Source organism: Drosophila subpulchrella, unplaced genomic scaffold (assembly GCF_014743375.2).
Source record: "Drosophila subpulchrella strain 33 F10 #4 breed RU33 unplaced genomic scaffold, RU_Dsub_v1.1 Primary Assembly Seq106, whole genome shotgun sequence".
NCBI classification, from domain to species: Eukaryota; Metazoa; Arthropoda; class Insecta; order Diptera; family Drosophilidae; genus Drosophila; species Drosophila subpulchrella.
The window spans coordinates 282,082-290,574 of record NW_023665448.1 but is presented as its reverse complement, the minus strand read 5'-3'; positions in this window follow the sequence as shown (position 1 = coordinate 290,574).

Below are 8,493 nucleotides of genomic sequence, written 5' to 3'. Positions count from 1 at the left end.
GCTGACATCAATCAAAACCCTAGAAAAAGTTGACCACAAAACAGCCATCAAAATATACTACACCCGACACATACACCAACCAGTACTCTACCATATCAACAGAACAACCAACCAAAAATCAACAATACCCACAAAATACCCTTCTTGCTTCTCCTATCACCAAACTGCAGTCAAACCATCCAAAAATATCACACCTGCCCAACCACAACAAAGAAAAGCAACGTCATACGACGATCTCGAAGTACCCATGGACACCACACCCGCATTAGCCTCAACATCAACACTCAGCTCATCCCTATCAGAAGAACTCCAACTCAAAATTTACAAAAACAAACAAAACACACTTGGCAAGCCCCTTAAATCTAAGGAAAAAAATGAACAAAAACCTAAGAAAAGCAACAAAATCACTAACCGTTTGCTTAACAGCGATAGCGACAGCATTTAACCTTAGCCTACATACAAGAAAATACCATATAGCATTATCAACAAAAACCTAATTTTAACAATGCTAAAAGTCCTCCAATGGAACTTAAACGGGTATATTAACAATTATAGCCAGTTGCAAGTCCTTATTAAAAACCACAACCCAAAAATAATATCATTACAAGAAACCCACCTACACTCCACTCAAAACATTCCTATCCCAATTAACTATACCCTTTACCACGAAAATACGGATATGGAGGTGTAGCACTTCTAATCCACAACTCAATACAACAACAAATCGTACCGACTAATGCACTCGACTTTGGCACAATAGCAGTAAAAGTTCACTCCAACATCAAATTTACCAAAATCTCATCGTACATACCTCCCAGCAAATCTTTTAAAATCCAAAACCTCAGAAACATCTACGACAGTCTACAACCACCCTTCCTAATTACAGAAGACTTTAACAGTTGGCATAGAAGTTGGGGCTCACAGGCCAACAATACTAGAGGCAACATAATATTTAAATTTATTAACCAATCCTCAATAATAACACTTAACAACGGATCACAAACTCACTTTACTACACACCATACCTTCACCCACATAGACCTCTCCATCGCATTACCCTTACTCTCTCTTAGCTCCAAATGGTATACAGATAACTCCCTCTCGGGTAGTGATCACTATCCCATTCATATCGACTTGTTTGAACAGAACATCACCTGCCCTGTTGAAAGACCCAGATTCAACCTTAAAAAAGCTAATTGGCCCCTATTTCAAGAGATTTCCGAAAAGTTATCTAACGAAAGATTTCCCAGCTCAAACATAAACAAAGAAGCAGCCAACATAACTAAAATAATTATTCAAGCAGCCAATGAAACCATTCCCCAATCACATAAATATAAAATAAAGAAAACTGTTCCATGGTGGGACCAAACCCTTCAAAAACTCAAAAACGAAAAAAACAAGAAAGGAAGTTAGCTTCGGCAAGCCGAAGCTTATATACCCTTGCAGCTATAATTATTAAATTTAAAAACACAAAAAATGATATTCCCAATAGTATAAGATAATATGTCAAAAAACACCGAAGCTATAATTTGTTTCATATTATTTTCCTACCAATTTTCCGATCGTTCCTATGGCAGCTATATGATATAGTCGTCCGATTTTGATAAAATTAAATTCGAAACTCAGAACTAATTAAAAAATGTTATTTCCAAGCGTAGGAGGTTATATGTTAAAAAACACCGAAGCTATAATTTGTTTCATATTATTTTCCTACCAATTTTGCGATCGTTCCTATGGCAGCTATATGACATAGTCGTCCGATTTTGATAAAATTTAATTCGAAATTCAGAACTAATTAAAAAATGTTATTTCCAAGCGTTGGAGGTTATATGTTGAAAAACACCGAAGCTAAAATTTTTTTCATATTATTTTTCCACAAATTTTCCGATCGTTCCTATGGCAGCTATATGATATAGTCGTCCGATTTCGATAAAATTTAATTCAAAATTCAAAATTATTTAAAAATTGTTATTTCCAAGCTTAGGAGTTTATATGCTAAAAAACACCAAAGATATAATTTTTTTTCATTTTTTTGTCCGATTATTCCTATGGGAGCTATAAGATATAGTTGTCCGATCCGGCTGGTTCCGACTTATATACTACCTGCAAAAGATATAAGACTTTTGGGAAAGTTTCAGCCCGATAGCTTTAAAACTGAGAGACTAGTTTGCGTAGAAACGGACGGACAGACGGACAGACGGACAGACGGACAGACGGACAGACGGACAGACGGACAGACGGACAGACGGACATGGCTAGATCGACTCGTCTAGTCATGCTGATCAAGAATATATATACTTTATGGGGTCGGAAACGTCTCCTTCACTGCGTTGCAAACTTCTGACTGAAATCAATATACCCTCTGCAAGGGTATAAAAATATTATGTTGGCTCACTCTAAACAGAAACATTGACATGACAAACATACTTGCATACAAAAAAGCAAACGCCAAACTTAAACGGGAAATAAAAATTAGGAAACGAACATCTGTTCAAGACTTTACAGCTGAAACAAGGAAGAACGCTATAGTCGAGTACCTAGACTATCAGATACCCGTTACTCAGCTTAAGGGACCAAAGGGAAATGGAAATATGCAAGCAGCAAAGCGAGATTTAAATACGCCACCTACCGGCGGTAGACAGATTTAAGCGTTCTGGGCGTTAGAGTGGGCGTGGCAAATTTGTTTTTGGATCAATCGATAGGTATTGACGAGATCAATACATTTCAGTTAAAATTTTTCATCTAGCATAACAATTGTGGACGCCACAGGTTTGGGCGGTTTGTGGGCGTTATAGTGGGCGTGGCATATTCGCGTGACAAAATTGCGCTGCGTACAAAGCTACAGAATCTAAATCTGAGATCCCGATTCTCTATCTTTGATAGTTTCCGAGATATCCACGTTCATACTTACGATTTTTTGAAGTTTGTGGGCGGTTTGTGGGCGTTAAAGTGGGCGTGGCAAACTTTTTTTTGAGTCAATCGATAGGTATTGATGAGAACAATACATTTCAGTTAAAATTTTTATTCTAGCATCAAAACTGTAAGTGCCACAGTTTTGGGCGGTTTGTGGGCGTTAGAGTGGGCGTGGCACTCTACTGAAACAAACTTGCGCTGCGTAAGAAGCTCAGGAATCTGCACGCCAAATCTCAATAGCCTAGCTCTCATAGTTTCCAAGATCTCAGCGTTCATCCGGACGGACAGACAGACGGACAGACGGACAGACGGACAGACGGACATGGCTAGATCGACTCGGCTAGTGATCCTGATCAAGAATATATATACTTTATGGGGTCGGAAACGCTTCCTTTTGCCTGTTACATACTTTTCGACGAATCTAGTATACCCTTTTACTCTACGAGTAACGGGTATAATAAGCCCAAAGTCCTCCACCCTCAAAATATGGTCAAACATAAACCGCTTTTGTGGCTTAAAAACACGACACAACATTCATTGCCTTACTGACCCCAATAACCCCACACAAAACATACTTGATAATAATGAAATAGCCAACACACTTAGTACCCATTGGTCTAACTCAGCACTCGACAACAATTTTCCCCCAACCTTAATTCAACAAAAATCAAATTCAACCCACGACTTCTCACACATCCCTTCTACTATTGCCCTTAGTATTGAAAAAGATATTACCATGATCGAAATGCTAGCTTCCATTAATCAACTTAAAGGCACGACTCCGGGACGAGATCGTATTAGCTATCCAATAATAAAAAACCTATCTCCAAGCCTACTGCAAAGACTTCTCAACCTTTTTAATAACATCCTTAACTCACAAATCCCCCAGCAGTTTAAAGTGAGCACTGTCATACCTATACCCAAACCAAATATGGACAAAACCTCCATTGACTCTTATCGCCCTATCTCCCTCAACCCATGCATAGCGAAAGTCATGGATTAAATTATATCTAAACGGCTTTGGTGGCTAGCTTCAAATGGCAAGCTATTAGACAGCCGTCAATTCGGATTCAAAAAGGGAAAATCGGTCTCTGATTCTCTAGCCATGCTAGATTATCAGATAACCTCCTCCCTGCCAACAAAAAATCATGCCTCTATCATTTCTTTAGACTTTCCAAAGCCTTTGAGAGGGTAGGCATCCACAGCATCATGGACGAACTCAAAGATTGGAAAATAGGACCATAAATAGCCAAATATATATTTAACTTTCTTACCAATAGAAAAATATCAGATCTTGCCAATAAGGTATACTAGACCTCACAATCCTTAGACAACGGTATACCCCAAGGTTCACCCTTGACTGTTATCCTGTTTGTTATAGCCTACAACAAGTTAAACCAAATAATAGCCAAACAAAAGAATTGTCAATTCACCGCCTATGCAGACGACTACACTATAATATACAAGCTTTACAAAAAAACAACTAATCTCAACATAGATCCACTATTTAGGGAAATCCTTATATGGTGTGACTACTCAGGAGCCAGACTCTCAGACACCAAATGCAAACATTTGCATGTATGCAGGAAGAGAAACTGCAACTTTGCCTTCCACCCATCTAATATAACACTACAGGATGTAGACACCTTAAAAATCCTAGAAATAAAAATAAATAAGAAATACAAATGGAACAATCACATTGAAAACTTTACTTTACAACTATCAAAAAGACAAAATAATAAAATGCCTATCCAGTAACAAGTTTGAATGCAATGTTACCACATCCTTTATGTGGTAAAAGCAATCTTGATGTCTAAAGTCGATTATGGAATACATTTATATGGCAATGCCCCCAAGTCCTCCCCAAACAAAATTAAAACTTTATACCACACAGCTATCCGACATACTTTCTCCGCTTTTCGTACAACACCAATAAACAATTTATTACTTGAAGCAAACATAAGACCCTAGGAATTTAGAGCATTACACGCCACCCAAAAAAACTTCAAAATAATTTTAAACTCTAAACACTCGCCTATCGGAAAAATTTATAAAAATCTAACTAAAACCAAGAAGACTCCAAAAATCCCCCCCTCCCTCTGTAACACTATTAAACTCTGCAACCAACTCAACATAACATTGACCCCCATAACTACCAAGAAAGAAAAAACACCACACTGGCTTGGCAGCCAAACATTCACTAATACCTCCTTAAATTCAACAAACAAAGCAAACACAACCCCGATTGCCTATCAACAAAATTTTAAAGAAATTGTTAATCAAATGAAAAACCGTACATTTCTTTATACCGACGGCTCAAAATCACCAAAAGGCGTATCATATAGCGTCACCACAGATAATGAAATAATTCTGCACAAACTACCCCCTGAATTCTCTTCCATTTTCACGGCGGAAATTGCGGCAATCCTTTCCGCATGCATATACGCCAAACAAAATAGAGGAAAGTACGTTATATGCACCGACTCCCTCTCCCCCTAAAAGCAATTAACAACACCAACAACCAAAACTATTACACAAGCGAAATACGAAACATAGTAGGCAAATACAAAACTGACAAACTGACCCTGCTTTGGATACCCGGACTCTGCGGTATAAAAGGTAATGACCTTGCAGACACAACAGCTAAAAACACCCACAACTTCCCTCTTATCACAGAATGCAATTACAACCCATCAGATGTAAGCAAATACATCAATCAAAACTTACAAACTCTAGACAACACAACACTTACAAAAGCATCCCCTTACTACAAATTAATCTGCCACGAAAAGCTACCCCTGAGATAGTAAAAAACACATCACGGACAGACTTCAAAAAATTCAGCAGAATCAGACTCGGACACACCAACTTAACCCAAAACTATATCCTTAACAAATCCCCACCAACCCTCTGCCCCAACTGCAACATACCCCTTACTATTTGTCACATTTTTATAGATTGCCCTCTCTACCATAATGAAAGAATCAACCACCTTGATAATACAATAGAGAAAATAACTTCCTACAAACACTTAAATAAAACAATAGACTTCCTAAAAGCCACAAACCTGTACCACCTAATTTAATATTATACACACCCTTAGCTTCTACTCAATACCTATAAATTATATTACAACTTAAGCCCTTTGAATCAGAACAAAATCATGTAAATAATTACTTGAAATCTTAACTCAAATAAGCTTAAGGCCTTAGTTGCTAGAAGCTTTAATCATTAAGCTAAGCGCGGATTTATAATTTTCGTTTAGCTGTTAATAATAATAATAATAATATTACGGGAAAATGACCCCACTTCCTCCCTACAGCTTTTTTACAAGTGAAGAGTGCTATGGCCGCTTTACGTGTGAGGTCCAAGATGTTGTCTGTCCAGTGGAGCTTTTTGTCAAGGATGACACTTAAGTACTTTGCTTGGTTGCTAAGGGTTAGGCGCGTTTGGTGTAGTTTGGGAGAGTTAGACTTGGTATCTTCTACTTCCTTGTGAATAGAACTAGTTCGGTCTTTTCTGGGTTAACTCTTAGTCCACAATCCGCTTTTCACCTTGAGAGGGTGTATAGGGCTGTCTCCATCAGATTGCAAAGAGTTTGCGGAAATTTACCCTGCAGTAGGATAACCACGTCATCCGGGGTTCCTCTGCTGATATTCCTGGTCGAGTGTGCAGATCCCATAGTGGAGTACACTTCTCTGCTGGTAAGCATGGTGTGTATGAGTCCTACTATAGGCCGCTCAATGCCCAGTTCAGTCAGAGCGCCAGTGTTAGTCGTTGGGATGATGTTGTTGAAGGCGCCTTCTATGTCTACAGAGAGTATTCCTTATTGCGGAAACCTCTCTCTATACTAGATACTAGAGAGTGGAGGGTATCTGTTGATCTGCCTTTACGGTACTCATGTTGTGGGTCGGAGAGTGGGCTTGGGTTGATAGTTAGACTGACATGGATGTCAATTAGACTTTCCATGGTCTTCAACAAGAAGGAAGAGAGACTTATCGGGCGGAAGTCCTTTGGTTTGGTGTGGGAGGGTTTGCCGGCTTTCGGTATAAAGATTACTTAAACGTCCAGCCACTTTGATGGAATGTAGCTTAGTGCTAGGCAGCCGATGAAGATGGCTGTCAGCCAGGATAGGGATGTATCCAGTGTCCGTTGTAGTTTGGCCGGGAAGATCCCGTCCAGGCCGGAGAATTTGAAGGGCTTAAAAGAGTTAATAGCCCACTTGATGCGGTCAGGGCTTGAGATGTCGGCTATTGTCTGGTCGTCGTATGTAGAGGTCCTCCACTGCTTGGGTGTTTTTAGGGAAATGGGTGTCTAACAGGAGTTCAAGGGTTTCCTGTCTGTTATCCGTCCAGCTGTCAGCATTGGTTTTTAGGTAGCCAATGGTTGCTGGAGATTTTGCTAAAATTCTTCTGAGTCTGGATGCCTCCGCAGTAGATTCTATGCTACTACAGGAATTAGCCCATGCTCTTCGCTTTGATATTCTTATTTCCTTTTTGTAAAGGCTTAGCTTTGTATGGTATAAGTTCCAGGAAGATTTGCTGTTGTTGTATTTAGCTGTATTTAAGGAAGTTCTGCACTCTCTTTTAAGATTCGCCAGGATTGTGTTCCAACATGCCCGTATGTGCTTTGCTTTGACTGTTCTGCTTGGGCAAGCCCTTTTTATGGCCTCACTGCAGATGTCAGTGAAAGTATTAACTAGGTTTTATTATTTTTGACCGTTGAGTACGTGCGTCAGTGGAGCATGTAAGTTTCTATTGAGGAGATTTTTGTAGTAGTTGGTTGGTTAATCTTAGATTAGTAATGTTCTCGGCGGGAGGACAGTCTAGAGTTATTGTAAATTCTATGTATCGGTACTCTGAGAATGAGTGTTCGACCCCCAGCTTCCACGCTTCGAGCTAGACTTCTAGACTTCCCTCCTATTTCTAGTGATGACTGTTGGGTCATTACCTTTGTTGCAGATGAATAGATTTGATTGAAAAAGGTAGTCGTAGAGTATCTCATCCCTTTCTTTTGTGTTTGTACTTCCCCATTGCGTGTGATGTGAGTTAGCGTCCCCTCCCATTATGAGTTCCTTAGATGAGTGTGCATGTATGAGTTGTTGTGATGAGTGTGTTCGTTTAGCTCCAGTCTGACCGTAGTGAGGTCGCCTTTGCTAAACTGTGGAGATAAGCGTTATGTGTGTTTTTGTAAGAATGTAGGTTGTGGTTATACCCTTACCCTTGGTGTAAAATAGCTTGTATAGGGGGGTTGATAAGCCACAGATGTTGTTACCAACAATCCATGGCTCTTAAATGAGGACTACGTATATTTTTCCTGTTGCCAGGCGGATGAGAAGGACAGTGGAAGCCGCCTTGCTGTGGTGCAGACTAATCTGTAGAAACTGCACCATCTTTAGGACCGTGATCGGGCTGTGTACCCTCCGCTTCCTCCGCTATGTCTTGGAGAACAGTGCGCCCTGGTCGGGTCGTATCCTGAGTGCACAGCTGCTTCAGGCTTTCGGTGAGCTGTGAGTCAGTTGACACGTACCCTGTATGGGTGGCCTCCTCGTGTTCTATTTCGTCGTCACTCGGGGGTTCA